The following is a 22,756-nucleotide window of genomic DNA, read 5'->3' on the forward strand; positions in this document are numbered from 1 at the left end:
AATACAAAATTTGATTTTCTAGCTTCTGGATGGCAGCTCCTTGGTTTTGCAAGTTAGAATTTACTTCTTCCTTAAAAGCTTTCAATTCAATTATGTCTTGGCTCATGGTTGCAAGCATTCCTTCTATCCGGTTTAATTGATCTTGAAATTGTTGGTTCGGATTAGGTTGGGTATGTTGATTACTTTGGCCATGATATGATGATTGGGGGTAAGTGTTTTGTGTGGCTTGGTATGATCTTTGGTTGGAGTTTTGGTATGTGGAATTGTTTTGTTGGTTGTGGTTGTAAGGTTTGTGGTTTTGTGGTTGGGTTTGTTGGTTCCCCCACCCAAAGTTTGGGTGGTTTCTCCAGCCTGGGTTGTAAGTGCTGGAGTGTGGATCATATGATTGCCTTTGTTGGTTTCCCACATAGTTAACCTCATCCCAATCACCTCCTTCAATGCCTCCTTCCTCTTGATCTTGTGTGTGTATTGCAGCCACTTGCTTTGTTTCTAATTGCCTGGTAAGCTCTGCTAGTTGCTTGGCAAACACCTTGTTTTGGGCTAGAATTGTATCAACATGGTTCAGCTCCATGACTCCCTTAGTGTTGTGCCTTTCTGATGCATAGTAGTACTCATTCTCAGCCACTGTCTCGATCACTTCAATGGCTTCTTCCACAGTCTTTTTCTTGTTCAATGAACCTCCTGATGAATGGTCTACAGCCTTCCTTGATTCATAAGAAAGCCCATCATAGAAGATGTGCAATTGCACCCAATCATGGAACATGTTTGGTGGGCATTTCCTTGTCAAGTCCTTGAATCTCTCCCATGCCTCGTAGAGAGTTTCACCATCTTGTTGTCTAAAAGTTTGAACCTCAGATCGAAGCCTATTGACCTTTTGTGGAGGGTAGAAACGTGCCAGAAATTTGCTTTCCACCTCATCCCATGTTGTTAGACTCCCCCTTGGGAATGATTCCAGCCACTTAGCTGCTTTGTCCCTAAGTGAAAATGGAAACAAGAGCAGTTTATAGGCATCTTCCTGGACTCCATTGGACTTCACAGTGTCACAAATTCTCAGGAATTTTGTGAGATGTTGGTTTGGGTCTTCATTAGCTCTTCCTCCAAAGGAACAATGATTTTCCACCAGTGATATTAGCTGTGGCTTAAGCTCAAAATTGTTGGCCTGAATGGGTGGTTTCTGGATGCTACTACCACAATTCCCAGAGGTTGGGTTTATGTATGAACTAAGAACCCTCCTCTCAGGGATGGCATCGTTTCCATCAGCTCTCTCATGGTTGTGAACTTCTCTATCCATGTTGAGATCTAAAGCTTCCTCAAAATTGTCCTCAGATTCTCCTTCAGATTCCTCTTCTCCCACTATTCTCTTCCCTCTTGCTTCCCTTCTAAGTCTATGAAGGGTCCTTTCCGGTTCGGTATATGGAGGAGTTGATGTCTCTCCTCTCCTACCTGTCATACAAGAACACAGCTCAAACACAAACAAGTAAAATACTATTGGTTAATGGAAGAGTATGGTTAGATCAATTGAGGAATTAAATCAAACAGTTAGTGAGTCAGTGAGTTAGTTGCATGAATTTAAAGGCATAAAGAAGGAAAGCATGTAACCAAGTGCAGAAATTAAAATTCAACAAGTATCTAAAGCAAGAGAAAATTGCTCAATCTAGTTAGCTTCCAATTTGAGAATTGTCAATCGAAAACCAATCCCCGGCAACGGCGCCATAAACTTGATGCACATAAACTAGTTATGCTACGATTTAGGAAATTGCACGATCGGCAAAATTCCTTCCGGCAAGTGCACCGGTTATCGTTGTCAAGTAAAAACTCACAATAGAGTGAGGTCGAATCCCACAAGGATTGGTTGAGTGAGCAATTCAGATTAGAAGTGTGTTCTAGTTGAGCGGAATCAAGATTTGAGATGAGAATTGCGGAATGTAAAATTGGCGGGAAAAGTAAATGACAAGAAAATTAAATGGCTGAATCTTAAATTGCATGAATTAAAGAGCAGAATGTAAATTGCTGAAATTAAAAGGGAATGGGGATGATTGCAAGAATTGAATTGCAGAATGTAAAGAGAAAGTGGAAATCAGAAATGGGGAATTCATTGGGTTTAGGAGATATTGAAATCTCCGAATCAAAACATGTAAATCTCTTCCTCAACCAATGCATTCATTGAATTTTGCTTGGCAATCTTATATGATTGGATCCCAATTCCTTGGCTCACCAATGCTCTCTAAAAACAAACAAATTCCCAATCCCTTGGTTTAAATGTTCATAAGAAGAGATGATGCTTGATCACTGATTATACCACACAATTTCATGAACCACAATTTGGTAGGATTACATGTCACAATATCCATCCAAACCCCAATCCAATCCACTGTGAGAAAGCTTCTCTAGCATGAATCCTCCATTCCTTTCCCAAGGCTCCGAAGGATTCCAAGTATGAGTAGTTTCTTTCCCAAGACAACTACTCAATGGAATTAGATCGAGAAGCTTTCTAACAAAATTCAAGAGAAAAGATTGAAGAAGAAGATAAACTATTATTGATTCATTGAATTACAATAGAGCTCCCTAACCCAATGAAAGGGGGTTTAGTGAATCATAGCTCTGAATTCAATTACAAAGAAAAGGAAAACTAGCTAAAAGTGAAAGTCAAGGTCCCTCTAACTTAACTTCTATCCTATTTATACACTTTCTATATTGAGCTTCAGTTGTGCTTCTTGGGCTTTTGAGGCCTCTCCTTGCTTTCCTTTTGCCTTGGGTTTATGATCCATAATCTTGATGAGGTTGTTGATCCAAATCCTGTAACATTTATTGAGCCAACTTAGTGATAATCAAATAATGACACATGACTCAATAAATTGAGATTTCAAACTCATCAATCCTTCAGGCCCAATCCCATAAACCATGATATTCAATTGGGTTTCATACCAAAGTAAGTTTAAGTTAATAATTGTGCTCAAAGACTAACTTAAATCACAATATTTTTGGCCCAGAAACCTTTTTCAAGAGTGGCGTTTAAGTTGTAGTTTAAGCTTAAACTGCAACTTAAACGCCAGACACTTCCAGTGAGGCCATTTGTAGAAGCACGTTTAAGCTTCAGTTAAGGTTAAACTAAAGCTTAAACGTGGAAATGGAAGAAGGTAGCCCTGGAGGGTCATGTAGTCGAACACGTTTAAGCTTCAGTTTAAGGTTAAACTGAAGCTTAAACGTGGAGATAGGAAGGGCAGCCCTGGAGGTCGAACACGTTTAACCTCCAGTTTGAGGTCAAACTGGAGGTTAAACGTGGAAAAGGGTGGAGGCATACTGGAGGTCGAACACGTTTAACCTCCAGTTTGAGGTCAAACTGGAGGTTAAACGTGGAAGCTTAGAATGGTGGCCCTGGAGGTGTCGAACACGTTTAACCTCCAGTTTGGGGTCAAACTGGAGGTTAAACGTGGAGATGGAGAGAGCAACCCTGGAGTATAAAAACTATCGAACACGTTTAAGCTCCAGTTTGAGTCAAACTGGAGCTTAAACGTGGAATGGCTCCCTGGTACTCTTCCTGGTTCTGGCGTTTAACCTCCAGTTTGAAGTCAAACTGGAGGTTAAACGTGGAACTCCTCCCTGGTGGCATACTCATTCTGGCGTTTAACCTCCAGTTTGAGGTCAAACTGGAGGTTAAACGTGGAATGCTCCTTAAGTGAGGCTTTTCATTCTGGCGTTTAACCTCCAGTTTGAGGTCAAACTGGAGGTTAAACTTCAATCCCAGCATTTTTTATCCTTCATGATTTTGGCGTTTAAGCTCCAGTTTAGGCTTAAACTGGAACTTAAACTCCACATGTGATATTCAAGCTTCCTTTATTGATTTTGTTGCTTCCTTGCTTAGCCTCTTCTTCCCTGAAATCATCCAAACAATTGCATCAAAGTCTTGCAAAATTTCATGAGAAATCTTTCATTCATAGTATTTAAGTAATAGAACTAAAACTCATGGAATTTGCATCAAAATCATATTGTTTGGATGGTTCATTACTTTGTTCTTCATTTAACCATTTTTGGTTACTTTAAGCTCAAGAAAATGCATAAAACAACTAAAACTAACAGAAAAATGTTAGTGAAACTAGCCTATGATGCCTTGGCATCAACTGTCCATCCCATACTATTATATATTATTGGAAAGCTCTGGATGTCTACTTTCCAACGCCTTTGGAAGCGCATCATTTGGAGCTCTACAACTCGAGTTACACTTCTAGGAAGGTGAAGAGGTCAGCTGGCCTTACTACAGGTTGATACCATGTTCATCTTTGCACTTTAGGGGCAGGTTTTCTCCCTCAAATTTAGTGTCCACCATGTAGTGCCATACATGCTTGGAAAGCTCTGGAATCCTACTTTCCAATGCCACTGGAATCACCTCATTTGGAGCTTTGTGGCTCAAGTTATTCTTGTTTGAAAAAGGCATGGTCAGGCTGCCGGGTGAGATTTTTGCCTACGTTAATGTCTACGTTAGTGTAACTAACGTGGCCATTAACGTGGGTCCTTCTTTGCTTCACAAACATTAGTGGCGTTCACCTTTTCCACTAACGTTGGCGTTTCCCTTTCCTTCCACGTTAGTTCCCACGTTAATGTAACTAACTTGGAAGCTAACGTGGGTGTTCTCGCCTTCGCAAACATTAGTGGCGTTCACTTTTTCCACTAACGTTGGAATTTTCCTTTCCTTCCACGTTAGTTTCCACGTGAATGTAACTAACGTGGAGACTAACGTGGGTCTTCTTGCCCGTCGCTAACGTTAGTGGTATTTACTTTTACCACTAACGTTCCATGCTCTCCTTCTTCAAAGTTAATGCCACTAACTTTCTCACTAACGTTGGGGATTCTCTTTTCTTCCACGTTAACGGCCACGTTAGTGGCACTAACGTAGCCACTAACGTGGCTCTTCTCTGCTTCTTGTTACCTGAAATCAATCAAACAAAGCTCATCAAAGTCTTGCTCTTAATCATGGGATCATGCATCGTCCATTTTATCATTCAATTCATGCATAATTCTCATGAAATCATTCAAAATTCACAATATTTGCTTGAATCATGGTGTGAATGCATTTTCATCCAAATACTTGCTTATTTCCTAGAAAAATGCATGAAACCATCCTAAAGCATATAAAAAATGGCTAGTAAAACTAGCCAAGATGCCCTGGCATCACAACACCAAACTTAAATCTTTCTTGTCCCCAAGCAAGAAAAGAACTATGCACAAAGAATTCTCTTAATTGGAATGCATTGAAGAATTGCTTACGATGCCTTAGTGGGTAAAGTGAATAAGTGACAATGGGCTTAACTCTAATTTGTATGCTTATGCAAGAATTCCAGTGCTCATTAGTCCTTACATTTTGGAAGTCTTAGATCTTAGGACTTTCATTCAAATGATATTATGGAATTCTCTTTATAGATTGTCACCTTTGAAGCAGCACTTATTTTCTAGCCTTTTTCTTTTTTTTTTTTTTTTGTATCTTGGCCTCAACTCTAGGTATCATGTCTCAAAGTGGCTTTTTAAGATAAGCTTTCAATCAATACTCCCAAACCAATTGGTCTAAGGTATTAGGTGTTGAAGCACCCCTTAGGATATACTTGCTCAAGCCTCTCTCTTTGACACAAATCCACCACAAGCATTTAACTAGGACAATAACTCTTTGAGTTCTTGTTTCTTTCTTTTTCTTCCTAGTAATTGATGCTCAAAGCCTTGGGCTTGTCCTTTTTTTCTTTTTCTTTTGTTTTCTTTTATTGCTGCTTCTTGGATCAATAGATGTTTGAGAAATTCCATAATACCTCTCTAAACTTCATTTCCTGTCTATGAGCTCCCATGCAAGTTTTCACAAACATGCAACCTCAGTACACAATCATACAATCAGAACCTCCACTCCTCTTAATCTTTTGCTTGCCCCAAGATTTATAAAATTCTTCAACATTTTCCTTTCAAAAGAATGATTTCTTTGTTGCATTCTTAGAGATATTGGGTGCAAGTAAAATTCAAGATGATAATCATGATATGATAGCAACATGTTACAAATCAAATATCAAATTATGCTTATTCACAAGGAGTAATCACACATGCATACAAAGAAAATAGAAGACAATCATACAATTTAATGTGCTGGAAATAAGTAAGAGGAAAAAGGAGCTTTACCACCTTGTAGTTCATCTTCATTGTTGATGCCCTTTTCCTCCTATTCTTCCCCTTCCCACACCAAACTTAGAATGATTGCTTATACTCAAGCAAAAATTAAAACAGTGGTGATGGGGTCTATGATGGATCATGAATGTCTTAGAATGAATTGTGAGTATGCATGTGTTTCAGCAAGCAAGATTAAGGGTACAATAAAGGCACAAGAGATACAAACAGAGACATTTTGATTGCATTAATAAGTGATGTGCTTGGTACCTTGCATGAAAGATAAGTGGCAACACCAAACTTAGTGTGACACTCTCAATTTAGAATGTTGCAAGTACCCAGTGAAGATTGAAAATCAAATTGTTGCATGGCAACACCAAACTTAGAATGCAATCATATGCCAGATTATTGAAAGTAAACTAAGCAAAGCAAGGAAATGTTACCTACGGTTGGGTTCCCTCCCAACAAGCGCTCTTTTAATGTCATTAGCTTGACATGTTATTCATGACTTTCTTCCTCTTCTTCCAGTTTGTTAAGAGGAATGACCTCAAGAGGAAAGAGGAGCCAATTAATGCCCCTTGTTTTGAGTGCCTCTCCCCAGCAAGCCTTCTTCTGTTGTTAGCTTGAGTAAACTTGCTTGTTGGGTGGGCGTGGGATGGCTTTTGGTTGACCTTTTCTTCTTCATGGATATTGTCGTTCTTTTCTTGGTCACCATCCTCTTTTTAGTGCTCATGTTGATTGCTTTCACCACCTTAATCTCAGGACTTGGGTGATGTACTATGGTTGGAGCATCCTCTTCATCAAGAGCTTCTTGAATTGGTGGTTCAATGAACTCATCCTTTATGCAACTCTCTATTTTATTGGAGTAGTGTGGACTCCCTTGATTGACTTCCTCCCTTTCTTCTGCATGATATTGCATTGAGCCTTTTGGGAGTGAGTTTGCATTTTCCTTTGTCACCCTTAGTAGCCTCTGTGGGTATGGAGCTTTGGGCTTATATACTCTCACAACCTCCTCCTTCTTTATATGAATCTCACTTGGTATGGCTGCCTCTTTTTCTTGTTCTTCTGATTCCTCCCTTGTTCTTGACCTTTGAATGAACTCCTCTATTTCTGGAGAGAGTGAAGTGGTCTCTCTTTGTAATCTCAGCTCTTCAATGAATTGTTCTTTAGAATAGAGTTGTGCATTCTGTCTCAATTTTTCTTCCTGGTCTCTTTTTGCTATTTCCTCCTCTTCATTTGTCTTTATCATTTCTTCAAAGAGGAGTTCTATCCTAGCGAGTCTCTCTTCTTCTCTACTTTTTTTGAGTTCTTCAATGATGAGTTCCATCCTAGCAAGTCTATCTAAAGGAGGTTGGGTAGGTTGTAATGGTTGGTCGGGGTTGGCTTGTGAATGAAATTGGTTGTTTTGTGGTAGTGTGTTCTGAAAGTGGTATGACTCTTATGGGTAGTGGATTGAGTTCTGTGGATGGTTAAATGAACTGTATGGATTTGGGAAAGACTTTTGTGCTAAGGCATACTCAAATGATGAAGAATTTAGGCATGTAAAACTTAGAGGTGAGGTTGGATAATTGAGAGGTGATGGTTCTTGATGAATGGGGTATGAATGAGTGAAATCTCTTTGATTTTGATCCTCCCAGGCACAACTTAAGTAGTGATCAAAGACATCAAGATGTGGACCATTTTGTGACCCTGGGAAGTACCCCATTTTATGTTCTTGATACTTCCACCCACCATGAGCATAGTAAAGTGAATCATTCTGTGGTGGTGGAGAGTTTCCCATGAAATTTGATTGACTAAAATATGATGGATGATCCTTTCTTTCCTGCAGAAAGCTCTGTCTCAAACAATAATCACCAAAAGAAATTGGAATCTCCATTGTCACAGATGAGGAAATTCCCAGTGAGGCAATATCACAAACAGTTAGTTAGCAAAAGAAAATAAAGAAACAAAAGAAAACAAAGACAAAAGAAAAATGTCTAATCTAGTAAATCAATCAACCGGTAGTTTGTTAATCACAATTAATCCCCGGTAACGGCGCCATAAACTTGATGCACAGAAACTTGTCCTTTAACAAATCTCTCTCGGCAAGTATATCGAATTGTCGTCAAGTAATAACTCACAAAAGAGTGAGGTTGAATCCTACAGAGATTAACGGATTAAGCAAGCAATGGTTAATTGATTTTCCTAGTTAGACGAATCATATTGGGGTGATAAGTAACAAGGAAATGTAAATGGCATAAAAGTAAAGAAAGCAATAAAGTACAAAAAAGTAAAATGGCAAGAAGAGTAAATGTAAGAACTAAAAATAAAATGAACATTGGGATCAAGAGATATTGCAATCCTCCGGATTAAGTTCATTCTCATCTCTTCCTCAATCAATGCATTCATTGATCTCCTTGGCAATCTTAAGTGATTGGATTCCAATTCCTTGGTAACTCAATCTCTCAAATCTTGATCAATAGCCAATTCCTTGGTCTAATTGGTCATGAGAAGAGATGAGGTGCGGTCACTGATTATACCACATGTATTTCCAAATCAAAGTATTGGGAGGATTATATGTCACCATATCCGCCCAAACCCCAATTTGGTCCAACATGAGAAAGAATTTCTAGCATGATCTCTTCATTCCTCTTCCAAGGTTCAGAAGAGATCCAAGTATGAATAGTTTCTTTTCCAAGACAACTATCCAATTGGATGAAGATTGAAAGCTTTCAAGTAAAATCAAGAGAAAAGAAAGAAGAAGAATAATGAAAACTATTAGTCATCCATCAAATTACAACAGAGCTCTCTAACCCAATGAAAAGAGTTAGTTGATCATTGCTCTACAAAAATAGAAAAGAAAGAAAGTGCAGAAAAGTAAAGATGAAGATTAAAACTAAAATTGAAACTTCAAAATTTATAAATGAAAAGTACAAAGAAAAGAAAAAAAAGGAAAAGTGTGTGAGGGGAGGGAGTCCGAAGACCCCTCTTCAATCCCCCATTCCAGAATTTCCGTTTCAGTCCTCCCTTGAATGTAAAAACTAAGGCCCTTATATAGGCTCTCCTAAATTACAAAATGAAATTAAAAGCAAATTACAATTAAATAAAAATTCCTATTCTAGATGTTTCTTGTGGCCTTGATTGGTTGACACTTGTGGGCTTGCTTGCTTGAGCTTTGAAGTGGACTTGAGAGAGAAGTGAATCAAATTGAGGTCCAGGGTGACTTGGCGTTATTGCTGCCGTTAGTCATACTAACGCTACAAGTGTGTCGTTAGTGCTAAAGTTAGTGTGGCTAACGTCACACTTGCTACCCAGTTGGTGTTTTTGGGGCTTAAAAGATGCCTCTTGTTTGTGCTCCAATTTCATGCCCACTATAGAGTATTATATATCGTTGAAAAGCTCTAAATGTCAGCTTTCTAATACAACTAGAATCACCTCAATTGGACCTCTGTAACTCAAGTTATGCTCCTTTGAAGTGGACAAGGTCGCTGGCATAGTCGCTAGCGTTACTGGAAAACGTGAGTCACAATAACGTTAGCGATCAGGGGATGAATATTGCCAGGTTTTGAAGTTCAAACTTACTATCCAACTCATACTATTATATATTGTTGGAAAGTTCTGGATGTCTACTTTCCAACGCCTTTGAAGGCGCATCATTTGGAGCTCTACAACTCGAGTTACACTTCTTGGAAGATGAAGAGGTCAGCTGGCCTTACTACAGGTTGATACCATGTTCATCTTTGCACTTTCGGGGCAGGTTTTCTCCCTCAAATTTAGTGTCTACCATGTAGTGCCATATATCCTGGAAAGCTCTGGAATCCTACTTTCCAATGCCACTGAAACCACCTCATTTGGAAATTTGTGGCTCAAGTTATTCTTGTTTGAAAAAGGCATGGTCAGGCTGCCGGGTGAGATTTTTGCCTACGTTAATGTCTACGTTAGCGTAACTAACGTGGCCATTAACGTGGGTCCTTCTTTGCTTCACAAACATTAGTGACGTTCACTTTTCCACTAACGTTGGCATTTCCCTTTCCTTCCACGTTAGTTCCCACGTTAATGTAACTAACGTGGAAGCTAACGTGGGTGTTCTCGCCTTCGCAAACGTTAGTGGCGTTCACTTTTTCCACTAACATTGGCGTTTTCCTTTTCTTCCACGTTAGTTCCCACGTTAATGTAACTAACGTGGAGACTAACGTGGGTCTTCTTGCCCGTCGCTAACATTAGTGGTGTTTACTTTTACCACTAACGTTCCATGCTCTCCTTCTTCAAAGTTATTGCCACTAACTTTCTCACTAACGTTGGGGCTTCTCTTTTCTTCCACGTTAATGGCCACGTTAGTGGCACTAACGTAGCCACTAACATGGCTCTTCTCTGCTTCTTGTTACCTGAAATCAATCAAACAAAGTGCATCAAAGTCTTGCTCTTAATCATGGGATCATGCATCGTCCATTTTATCATTCAATGTTTGCTTGAATCATGGTGTGAATACATTTTCATCCAAATACTTGCTTATTTCCTAGAAAAATGCATGAAACCATCCTAAAGCATACAAAAAATGGCTAGTAAAACTAGCCAAGATGTCCTGGCATCAGCAGGCCATTCATTTCATGAATCTTCCACATTGTTCAACTCAATCCTCGCCCTTCATTATCATAACCGAACTCACTCCTCTCTTGTGGTCTTGTTGGAAAACTTGGAAGCCTTGTCCATAATTAGCCTCTAACACAACATGGAGTACACTTTCATACAAGCCACCTTCACTTAAAAACTTTAGCTTCTCTTTTCTTCTAATCAATAAACACAGCCGACAAGTCCCCTTTCTCTAAATAGCACACAATTTCTTCTTCCCCTTCACAACAAAACCGAACATCACTCCAAACACAACCCTACCTATCTGTTATTCTTACCCAAATTCAATGGCTCCTTCAAGTTCAAGGAGAAGACCAGGAAAGGAACCAATGGTGACCGAACCTCTATCCTATGACACAAAGAGGTTCAAATCCCAATTTCATGAAGCAAGATACCAGAGGCTCATGAAAACAAAGCTTATCATTCCTGAAATGGGGTTCGAGCTGAGGGAGGGAGAATATCCCATCATGCGACAAATCACCAAGGAAAGAAGATGGAATCTTCTATGCCATCCTCTCACTGAGATTAGTGTTGTTATGATAAGGGAGTTTTACGCCAATGCTGTTAAAGAGAGCGAAGATAGCCCCCCTTACAAAAGTTATGTTAGAGGTATTGAAGTGGATTTTAGTCCACCATCAATTACAAGAGCTTTAAAGTTGAGAACCATAACTTATGAGGAGCTTAGCTATGAAGACAGATTGCGTGGTGATAATGACCCTGATAAAATATTGGAAGGATTATGTATTGAAGGAAGAGACTGGGAAAGAGACTCAAAGGGAATCCCAAGTTGTCTGAAGAGATTTGATCTCACACTTGAGGCAAAGGGGTGGTATAAGGTAGTAAGGGGATCAATACTCCCTACTGCGAATACCTCATCGGTCATAATCAAGAGAGCTCTCTTGACATACTGCATCCTGCATGGAGGGGAAATCAACCTTGCCCAACTCATAGCAGACAGTATCCAGGAGATGGCTGAAGACACATACAAATCGGGTAGGCTTGGGCACCCAAGCACGATTCTGAGATTATGTAACAAAGCTGGAGTGCTCTTCGAAGATGAAGATACAGAGAAGGTGAGAGGAACAATAGGAATTACAAAGAGAAAAATGGAGGGTCTTAATGAAGAGGAGGAGGAAGATCAAGAGGAAGAAAGAACTCACAGAAGAAGAAGGTCACAAAAGAGGGACGAACAAGCTCCTAGTGTCATAGACATGAGTCAATTGCGAGAAGCTCTTGAGGAGATATCACAACAAAATGTGAGAACACAAGAGCAGTATTCAAGGCAACAGGAGCTATATTTGCAATAACAAGAGCAATATCTAGAGCACCGGGAGCAATATTTGAAGGATAGAGAGCAAAATGAAGCTTGCCAGCATCGAATGGAGGAAACACAAGCAAGCTGGCATCAACAAATGATGGCTCAACAACAAGAGTTTCAAGCAAAGATTCTTGAAGGACAAAAGGAACAATCGACAGTATTTCGAGAATCATATGATAAATTGTACTTGAGCCAGGACAGATATGGGAAATATACTCACAACTTGTATCAGTGGAAGAACGTTCATCATACCATTGGAGAGACTAGACAAGTACAGCGAATAGAGCATTTTGAAAATACACAAGCAAAGTTTGATTATTTGACCCACTGTATGCCAGGATTAAATTCACAAATCAAACCATTTGAGCTGTGCCAAGACTTAAGAGACCAACAGAAAGCAAAGACCCAGCATTATACAGAAATGATGTATCAAAGATTGGAGACAGATGGGCTCACAGGTCTCATAGATCCTATATGGGATAAAAGGTGCCCTAGTGAAGAAGTTCGAGATTATTCCAAGCTTGGGAAAAGAAAGAAGAAGAAGGGAGAATCAAGCAAAGGCCAGGAGCATGACAAATAAAAGGTGGTAAAACTGTTTCATAATTTCAAATTAAATAAGGAAGATGTGTATCTGAAACATGATATACCTCCAAGTGCCTTCTTTTTGTTCTACATAATTTTTGCTAGAATAGGCTATCTGCATAATCATGTCATCCTTCATTAGCTTAAGTACTTTGCTTTGTTCCCTTGCTGTCTGAATGAAAGAGAGATGTCTTGATTTATAAAAGTAATTGTTCAATGTTGCAAAAGTTAGAATGAAAGTTAGTGGTAGTATGTGTTTGATTCAATTGTTAGCTAACAAAATAAATGCTGCATAATGACATGCTCCTTGAAGCCTAAACTAGTTGCTGCTATGAAGCCTTGAATTAATAAAAATCCCTTGGAAATGAATCAAAACAGAAAGAAAAAGAAAGAGCAAAGCCAAGAATTGGCAAAGAAATAAACAACAAGGCTAGACACTAATAGCTTGGACCTTAGGACACATGCCTGTGGTGTTTTTGTACTAGGATATGCTTGGATAAGTAAGTTCTAAGGAGTATTTCAAAACTTGGCCACTTAGATCAACTGATTTGGGATTGCCAACTGAAAGTCCACAATAAAGAGCAACCTAGCTACAAAACACTTAGTTATCCAAAGAGATGCTGGGCATCAATGATCCTAGGAAGAAAAAGGTGAGCCATGTGTCTGTGGTGAAGAAATGTTGAGTGAAATTAAGCCAAAGGCCACTGCACCATTTGCCACCAAGCCTTCAATAAGTAATAAGCTCTCTAATACAAAAGAAAGAAGGAAAAAGCTAACAAGGGAAGTAAGCAAAAAGTAAGGCATTGTAGCAGCAACCTTAGTGAATCTTTGAAGAAACATTATTTGTTTAACAGCAAGTAATAAATGAACTACTATTGATTTGCATGAAATCCCATGAACCAAGTTCAACTATCTGCTTAATAAGGACATGTATACTTCTCTATTTCATTCTATCTTCTCTTATGTCTAATGCTTGCTTGGGGACAAGCAATTTTTAAGTTTGGTGCTGTGATGACAAGTCATCTTAGCCTAGTTTCACTAGTCTTTTTCTTTGTTTTTATTAGGTTTTATGCACTTTCTTGCATTGTAAGTAAGTAATTTGGAGTGGAATTGCATATTTTATTAAATCAACCAACCACCCTTTAATTGATACAAAATCATGAGGTCTAAGCAAAAATTAATTGAATTATGAATGAATTTTAAACTTTGTGAATTTGGTGATACTTTGATTGGTTGTTTTGACTACTTGTAGGTGAAGAAAGAAGAAATTAAGAAAAGCGTGGCCTAAGGAGCGTGCCCAAAGGAAGCAAGAAGCGTGCCCAAGAGAAGAAAAGCGTAGCAACATTGAGGAAGAAGGAGAGCTAAGTTGAGAGACTGAACCGAGCTCCACAAGGAAAAAGCAAGGCACAAAGCTCAATTCACTTAGTTAACTGAGCACCAAAGAAAGCAATGCAAAGACATAAAGCTCAGTTCACTAAGTGAGCTTTATCGGGGATTCTTCAAAATTTATTCAAAGCAAAATTCCAAGGAGTGAAGCTACAAAGTATCGAACCCATAACCCAAGGAAAGCAAGGAACGCTCCTTGCAAGGAAAATAAGAGAAAATGGCTAAAAAGCTTCCTCCAAGGTTCAAACAAGGGATCTCACACTACCAAGCTGCAAGGAAAATAAGCCAAAGTGAGTTGGCTAGGATTCAAACCTGGAAACTCATGCAAGACAAGGAGAGGAGTGTTACTCTTGGTGCAAAGAAAATTGGCCAAGATGGCTCTCCCAAGGTTCGAACCAAGGAGCTTCATGAAAGGCAAGGAAGGAGTGCTCCACTCTTCCAAGGAAATTAGCACCAGCTTGCTCCCACCAGGATTCGAACATGGGAGCTTGAAGCCAAGGCAAAGCGCTACAAGGGGAGCTCAGTTGGTTTTCCCAACTGAGCGCTACTCTCCCCCCATCCCTCACACTTTGGCACAACAAGGAGCACACCAAGGAAGGATCCATGCGCACAATTGACACGGACAAAGGAGCTGTGACATGCACAATGAGGCGCACCAAAGCAAGACATAGAGCTCAGTTCAAAATTCCAACTGAGCTCTATTGAAGAGCAACTTGAACAAGGCTGGGCGCGCACAAAATTGGGCAACACAAGGCAACATTGGGCGCTCAGTTTAGTATTTGAACTGAGCCATCCCCTGGGAGGTAGACCTTGGGCCAAAAATCCATTAAAAATCCAAATTAATTCATTTCTTCACCAAATTTTAGAGCCCACCCAAATTCTTAGATCTAGATTAGGAAGTGTATAAATAAGTGTTAGTTTGATTTAGAAAGGACCTTTTTGCTTCTTTGAGAATTCTCATTTTGTGGAATTTTAAGAGTTTTTACTTTGAATTTGGATTTCTGAGAACTTAAAAGGAGAATTGATCTCTCTTCTTCTTGGTTCTTGCTTGAGCACTCTTTACTTCTTGTCTTGGATCTTGGGTGGAGAATTGAAGAAATTCTGTTTCAATCTCACCTTAAGATTTCTTGTTTAATCTTTCTGCATAATTCAAATTCTGTTTACTGCTTTCACTCTTCTACCTCTTCTGCAATTTACTTTTTCAGTTTCTTTTGCAATTGTTCTTGTTGGATCAAGGAAGGATTTGAGATCTAGACTTGTTTTCTAGTCTCTTCCACTCCTGGGATCTTCAATTTCTCTTTTAATTTTTGCAATTGAGCTACATTTACTTTCTGTTTTAATTCTTCAAGAATTTTTACTTTTCTTTTTGAGATCTACTTAGATTCAATTCATCTTTCGCTCTTCTGTTTATTGCAATTTACTTCTGCTTGTTTAAATTTCTACAATCCAAGCTCCCAATTCCTTTTTTAATTCAAGCAATTTACCTTTCTTGCACTTTAAGATTCAGTCATTTACATTTCTTGAAATCTAAGCTTCTGCAATTTAATTTACTTGTTCTTTAAGATTTAGCACTTTTACTTTCTGTTCTCTTTAATTTACTGCAATTCTTCCCGCTCCCTTTATAATTCATGCAATCTAGCTTATGTTAATTACAAACCACTCAAACCAATACTTAATTCTCTTGACTAAATCAACCACTAAGCTAAAATTGCTTAATCCTTCAATCCCTGTGGGATCGACCTCACTCATGTGAGTTATTATTACTTGATGCGACCCGGTACACTTGCCGGTTAGTTTTGGGTGTTGGGATTTGTTTTCCAAAATATCCATCATGGGTCAACTGAGTAAAAGAATTACTGAAATCCCTTCTAGTACTCTCCCAAGCAATACAGAAGAGAATCCAAAGAGAGAGTGCAAGGTCATCAATATACCCAACATGGCCAAATGCACAGAGGCGGAAGAGTTAGTGATTTCCAGTGAGGAAGACCTCAATGGACGTCCACTGACCCCTAAGGAGTTCCCTATTGAGGAACCAAAGGAATCTGAGGCTCATACAGAGACCATAGAGATTCCACTGAACTTACTGTTGCCATTCATGAGCTCTGATGAATATTCTTCCTCTGAAGAGGATGAAGATATTACTGAAGAGCAAGTTGCTCAGTATCTAGGAGCAATCATAAAGCTGAATGCCAAGTTATTTGGTATTGAGACATGGGAGGATGAACTTCCATTGCTCATCAATGAACTAAATACCTTGGTTCAACAGAAATTACCTCAGAAGAAACTGGATCCCGGAAAGTTCTTAATACCTTGTACCATAGGCACCATGACCTTCAAAAAGGCTCTGTGTGACCTTGGTTCAAGTATAAACCTCATGCCACTCTCTGTAATGGAGAAATTAGGGATCTTTGAGGTACAAGTTGCAAGAATCTCACTAGAGATGGCAGACAATTCAAGGAAACAGGCTTTTGGACTTGTAGAGGATGTCTTAGAGAAGGTTGAAGGCTATTACATCCCTGCTAACTTCATAATCCTAGACACTGGGAAGGATGAAGATGAATCCATCATCCTTAGAAGACCCTTCCTAGCCACAGCAAGAGTTGTAATTGATGTGGACAAAGGAGAATTGGTCCTTCAATTGAATGAGGACTACCTTGTGTTTAAGGCTCAAGGATCTTCTTCTATAACTATGGAAAGGAAGCATGAAAGGCTTCTCTCAATACAGAGTCAAACAGAGCCCCCACATTCAACTTCTAAGTTTGGTGCTGGGAGGCCATCATCAAGCTCTGAGTTTCTGTGAAACTCTCTAAGAGCTCACTGATAAGCTATTGACATTAAAGAAGCGCTTGTTGGGAGGCAACCCAATGTTATCTAATTTAATTTATTTATTTTTCATTGTTATTTTATGTTTCTTTAGGTTGATGATCATGTGAAGTCATAAAAACAACTACAAAATTAAAACAAAATAAAAAACAATATAAAAAACAGCACACTCTGAAGGACAGGCTTACTGGCGTTTAAACGCCAGTAAGGATAGCAGAATGGGCGTTTAACGCCCAGCCTGGCAGCATTCTAAATGCCAGAATGGGCAGCACTCTGGGCGTTTAATGCCAGAATAGGGTGTCTGGTGTCTGGCTGGCGTTAAATGCCAGAAATGGGTAGCAGGCTGGCGTTTAACACCAGGAAAGGTAGCGGAGCTGGCGTTAAACGCCAGGATTGGCACATAGTGGGCGTTTAAATGCCAGATTGGTGCAGGGAGCAGAATTCCTTGACACCTCAGGATCTGTGGACCCCACAGGATCCCCACCTACCCCACCTCTTCTTCTCTCCTCTTCACACCTTTCCATAATACTCTTCCCCAAATACCCTTGACCAATCCCATCATTAACTCTTCCCCATATCCTCTTCACCACTCACATCCATCCATCATAAACCCCACCTACCTCACCATTCAAATTCAAACCATTTCCCTCCCAAACCCACCCCTTCATGATCGAATTCCCTCTCTCTCGTACCCTATAAATACCCCTCCTTACTACCTTCACTTTCACACATCACAAATACTTCTCTCTCCCTTGGCCGAAACCATCACCCCCTCTATCTCCTCCATTTCTTCTTCTTCTACTCCTTTCTTTCTTCTTTTTCTCGAGGACGAGCAAACCTTTTAAGTTTGGTATGGAAAAAGCTCTGCTTTTCTTTTTTTCCATAACCATTAAATGGCACCTAAGACCAGAGAAACCTCTAGAAAGAGGAAAGGGAAGGCAATTGCTTCCACCTCCGAGTCATGGGAGATGGAGAGATTTATCTCAAAGGTCCATCAAGACCACTTCTATGAAGTTGTGGCAAAGAAAAAGGTGATCCCCGAGGTCCCCTTCAAGCTCAGAAAGAGTGAATATCTGGAGATTCGATATGAGATTCAAAGAAGAGGTTGGAAAGCTCTCACCAACCCAATCCAACAAGTCGGAATCTTAATGGTTCAAGAATTCTATGCCAATGCATGGATCACTAAGAACCATGATCAAAGTATGAACCCGAACCCAAAGAATTGGCTCACAATGGTTCGGGGGAATTACTTGGATTTCAGTCCAAAAAATGTGAGGTTAGCATTCAACTTGCCAATGATGCAAGGAGATCCTCACCCTTTCACTAGAAGGGTCAACTTTGATCAAAGGTTGGACCAAGTCCTTAGGGACATTTGTGTAGAAGGAGCTCAATGGAAGAGAGACTCAAGAGGCAAGCTAGTTCAACTAAGAAGGCTTGACCTCAAGCCCGTGGCTAGGGGATCGTTGGAGTTCATCCAACGCTCTATCATTCCTACTCGCAACTGGTCTGAAGTTATAATAGACTGGGCTATCATGATCCATAGTATCATGATTGGAGAGGAAGTAGAAGTTCATGAGATCATACCTCTAGAACTCTACAAGGTGGCGGACAAGCCCTCTACTACTTTGGCAAGGTTAGCCTTCTGGTGCACGAAACTATGATCTCAACGGCGCCAAAAACTTGGTAGGCACGTTCATAATCTCAACTCTTTTTCACAACTCCGCACAACTAACCAGCAAGTGCATTGGGTCGTCCAAGTAATAAACCTTACGTGAGTAAGGGTCGATCCCATGGAGATTGTCGGCTTGAAGTAAGCTATGGTCATCCTTGTATATCTCAGTCAGGTAGATTCAAATGGTTATGAGGTTTTGATAATTAAAAGATAAATAAAATAAGATAGAAATACTTATGTAATTCATTGGTGAGAATTTTAGATAAGCGTATGGAGATGCATTGCTCCTTCTGAATCTCTGCTTTCCTACTGTCTTCATTCAATCATTCAAACTCCTTTCCATGGCAAGCTGTATGTTGGGGGATCACCGTTGTCAATAGCTATCGTCCGTCCTCTCAGTGAAAATGGTCCAAATGCGCTGTCACCGCACGGCTAATCATCTGTTGGTTCTCACTCATATTGGAATAGGATCCATTGATCCTTTTGCATCTGTCACTACGCCAAACACTCGCGAGTTTGAAGCTCGTCACAGTCATCCCATCCCAGATCCTACTCGGAATACCACAGACAAGGTTTAGACTTTCTGGATCTCAGGAATGGCCACCAATTGATTCTAGCTTATACCATGAAGACTCTGATCGTGAACCAGGAGGCTAAGAGATACACACTCAAGCTAGTACAGATAGAACGGAAGTGGTTGTCAGGCACGCGTTCATAGGTGAGAATGGTGATGAGTGTCACGGATCATCACATTCATCAGGTTGAAGTACGAGTAAATACCTTAGAATAAGAATGAGCTTGAATTGAATAGAAAAATAATAGTACTTTGAATTAATTCATGAGGAACAGCAGAGCTCCACACCTTAATCTTTGGGGTGTAGAAACTCCACCGTTGAAAATACATAAGTGATGAAGGTCTAGGCATGGCCGTGAGGCCAGCCTCCAAACGTGTACAATGGTCTCAGTTTTAAAATTATGAAAACTGGATATGTGGTAAGAAAAAAATAAAATAAATCTCTAAAAGTAGTTTTTATACTAAACTAGTAACTAGGGTTACAGAAAATGAGTAACTAAGTGCAGATAGTGCAGAAATCCACTTCTGGGACCCACTTGGTGTGTGCTTGGGCTGAGCATTGAAGTTTTCATGTGTAAAGACTCTTCTTGGAGTTAAACGCCAGCTTTGGTGCCAGTTTGGGCGTTTAACTCCAGCTTGTAACTCAGTTCTGGCGTTTAACGCCAGAATAGGGCAGGAAGTTGGCGTTTAAACGCCAATTTGCATCATCAAAACTCGGGCAAAGTATGGACTATTATATGTTGCTGGAAATCCCTAGATGTCTACTTTCCATAGCTATTGAGAGCCCGCCAATTAAGTTTTTGTAGGTCCAGAAAATCCATTTCGAGTTTTGGGAGGTCAAAATCCAACAACATCTGCAGTCCTTTTTCAGCCTCTGAATTAGATTTTTGCTCAGGTCCCTCAATTTCAGCCAGAAAATACCTGAAATCACAGAAAAACACGCAAACTCATAGTAAAGTCCAGAAATGTGATTTTTATTTAAAAACTAATAAAACTATAATAAAAATTGACTAAATTGTACTAAAAATTACCTAAAAATAATGCCAAAAAGCGTATAAATTATCCGCTCATCACCTTCCCTTATCTCATCTGTACCCTATGCAATTCAGCTGGAATTGTCATAGAGGAAGACATCCTCATTGAAGGAGACAAGACCATCACTAAGAAGAAGATGGAGCAAACTAAAGAGCCCACTCATGGACCTCAACAAGAGCATGAGGAAGTTCCTCATCAAGAAATCCCTGAGATACCTCAAGGGATGCACTTTCCTCCACAAAACTATTGGGAGCAAATCAACACATCCTTAGGATAACTGAGTTCCAACATGGGACAACTAAGGATGGAGCACCAAGAGCATTCCATCCTCCTCCATGAAATTAGAGAAGACCAAAGAGCCATGAGGGAGGAGCAACAAAGGCAAGGAAGAGACATAGAGGAGCTCAAACACTCCATAAGATCTTCAAGAGGAAGAACTAGCTGCCATCACTAAGGTGGACCCGTTCTTTAATTTCCATGTTTTTTTCTATTTTCATTCTCTATGCTTTATGTTTATTTATGTTTGTGTCTTTATTACATGATCATTAGTGTCTAGTGTCTATGTCTTAAAGCTATGAATGTCCTATGATTCCATCACCTTTCTTAAATGAAAAATGTTTTAATTGCAAAAGAACAAGAAGTACATGGATTTTGAATTTTATCTTGAAATTAGCTTAATTATTTTGATGTGGTGGCAATACTTTTTGTTTTCTGAATGAATGCTTGAACAATGCATATTTTTGAATTTGTTGTTTATGAATGTTAAAATTGTTGACTCTTGAAAGAATAAGAAAAAAAGAGAAATGTTATTGATAATCTGAAAAATCATAAAATTGATTCTTGAAGAAAGAAAAAACAGTGAAAAGCAAAAGCTTGCGAAAAAAATATGAAAAAAAAAAAGAAGAAGCGAAAAAAATAAATAAAGAAAAAAGAGAGAAAGAAAAAGAAAAAGCAAGCAAAAAAAGCCAATAGCCCTTTAAACCAAAAGGCAAGGGTAAAAAGGATCCAAGGCTTTGAGAATTAATGGATAGGAGGGCCCAAAGGAATAAAATCCTGGCCTAAGCGGCTAAATCAAGCTGTCCCTAACCATGTGCTTGTGGCGTGAAGGTGTCAAGTGAAAAGCTTGAGATTGAGCACTTAAAGTCGTGGTCCAAAGCAAAAAAGAGGGTGCTTAAGAGCTCTGAGCACCTCTAACTGGGGACTCTAGCAAAGCTGAGTCGCAATCTGAAAAGGTTCATCCAGTTATGGGTCTGTGGCATTTATGTATCTGGTGGTAATACTGGAAAACAAAATGCTTAGGGTCACGGCCAAGACTCATAAAGTAGCTGTGTTCAAGAATCAACATACTGAAATAAGAGAATCAATAACACTATCTGAATTCTGAGTTCCTATGGATGTCAACCATTCTAAACTTCAAAGGATAAAGTGAGATGCCAAAACTGTTCAGAAGCAAAAAGGCTATAAGCCCCGCTCATCTAATTGAAGCTAATCTTCATTGATATTTTTGAGATTTATTGTATTTTCTCTTCTTTTTATCCTATTTTATTTTTAGTTGCTTGGGGACAAGCAACAATTTAAGTTTGGTGTTGTGATGAGCAGATAATTTATACCCTTTTTGGCATTGTTTTTACATAGTTTTTAGTATGTTTTAACTACTTTTTATTATATTTTTATTAGTTTTTATTGAAAATTCACATTTCTGGACTTTACTATGAGTTTTTGTGTTTTTCTATGATTTCAGGTATTTTCTGACTGAAATTGAGGGACCTGAGCAAAAATCTGATCCAGAGGCTAAAAAAGGACTGCAGATGCTGTTGGATTCTGACCCTCCTGCACTCGAAGTGGATTTTCTGGAGCTACAGAAGCCCAATTGGTGCGCTCTCAATAGCGATGGAAAGTAGACATCCTGGAATTTCCAGCAATATATAATAGTCCATACTTTGCCCGAGATTTGATGGCTAAAACTGGCGTCTAAAGACAGCCTAAAACATCTTGGCGTAAAATGCCCAAACTGGCACCAAAGCTGGCGTTTAACTCCAGGAACAGCCTATGCACGAAAAAGCTTCAATTCTCTGCCCAAGCACACACCAAGTAGACCCCGGAAGTGGATTTCTGCACTATCTGCACTTAGTTACTCAATTTCTGTAAACCTAGGTTACTAGTTTAGTATAAAAACTACTTTTAGAGATTTATTTTACATCTTTAGAATATCTTTTGATCACTTTGATCTTTGAGACCATTGTTCACGTTTGGAGGCTGGCCTCACAGCCATGCCTAGACCTCTTTTCACTTATGTATTTTCTACAGTGGAGTTTCTACACCCCATAGATTAAGGTGTGGAGCTCTGCTGTTCTTCATGAATTAATGCAATTACTACTGTTTTCTATTCAATTCATGCCTACTTCTTCTCCAAGATATACTCTCGTACTTAATTCAGTTAAGTCAGAATGAAGGGGTGATCCGTGACAACCACCCAATCTTCGTTACTCGCTTAGCCAAGATCGCGTGCCTGATAACCACAAAGCGGTCTACATGATGTTCAACGTAGTCATTGGACGACAGCTGGAGTATATTCTCTTGGATATCTAATACACGAACCGAGTCCGTGAGATTAGTATCTTCG

General features: G+C 39.4%; 1 non-coding gene across 1 annotated transcript; it reads left to right on the forward strand.

The window, feature by feature from the left end:
- Window positions 1-761: 761 nt before the first annotated feature.
- Window positions 762-865, forward strand: LOC148576765 (small nucleolar RNA R71). The gene has a single exon (XR_015903775.1). It is a non-coding gene; the product is annotated as a small nucleolar RNA R71 (small nucleolar RNA).
- The last annotated feature ends 21,891 nt before the right edge of the window (window positions 866-22,756 follow it).

This window comes from Arachis ipaensis, chromosome B1 (assembly GCF_059453495.1).
Source record: "Arachis ipaensis isolate K30076 ecotype BB chromosome B1, ASM5945349v1, whole genome shotgun sequence".
In the NCBI taxonomy this organism is placed as follows: Eukaryota; Viridiplantae; Streptophyta; class Magnoliopsida; order Fabales; family Fabaceae; genus Arachis; species Arachis ipaensis.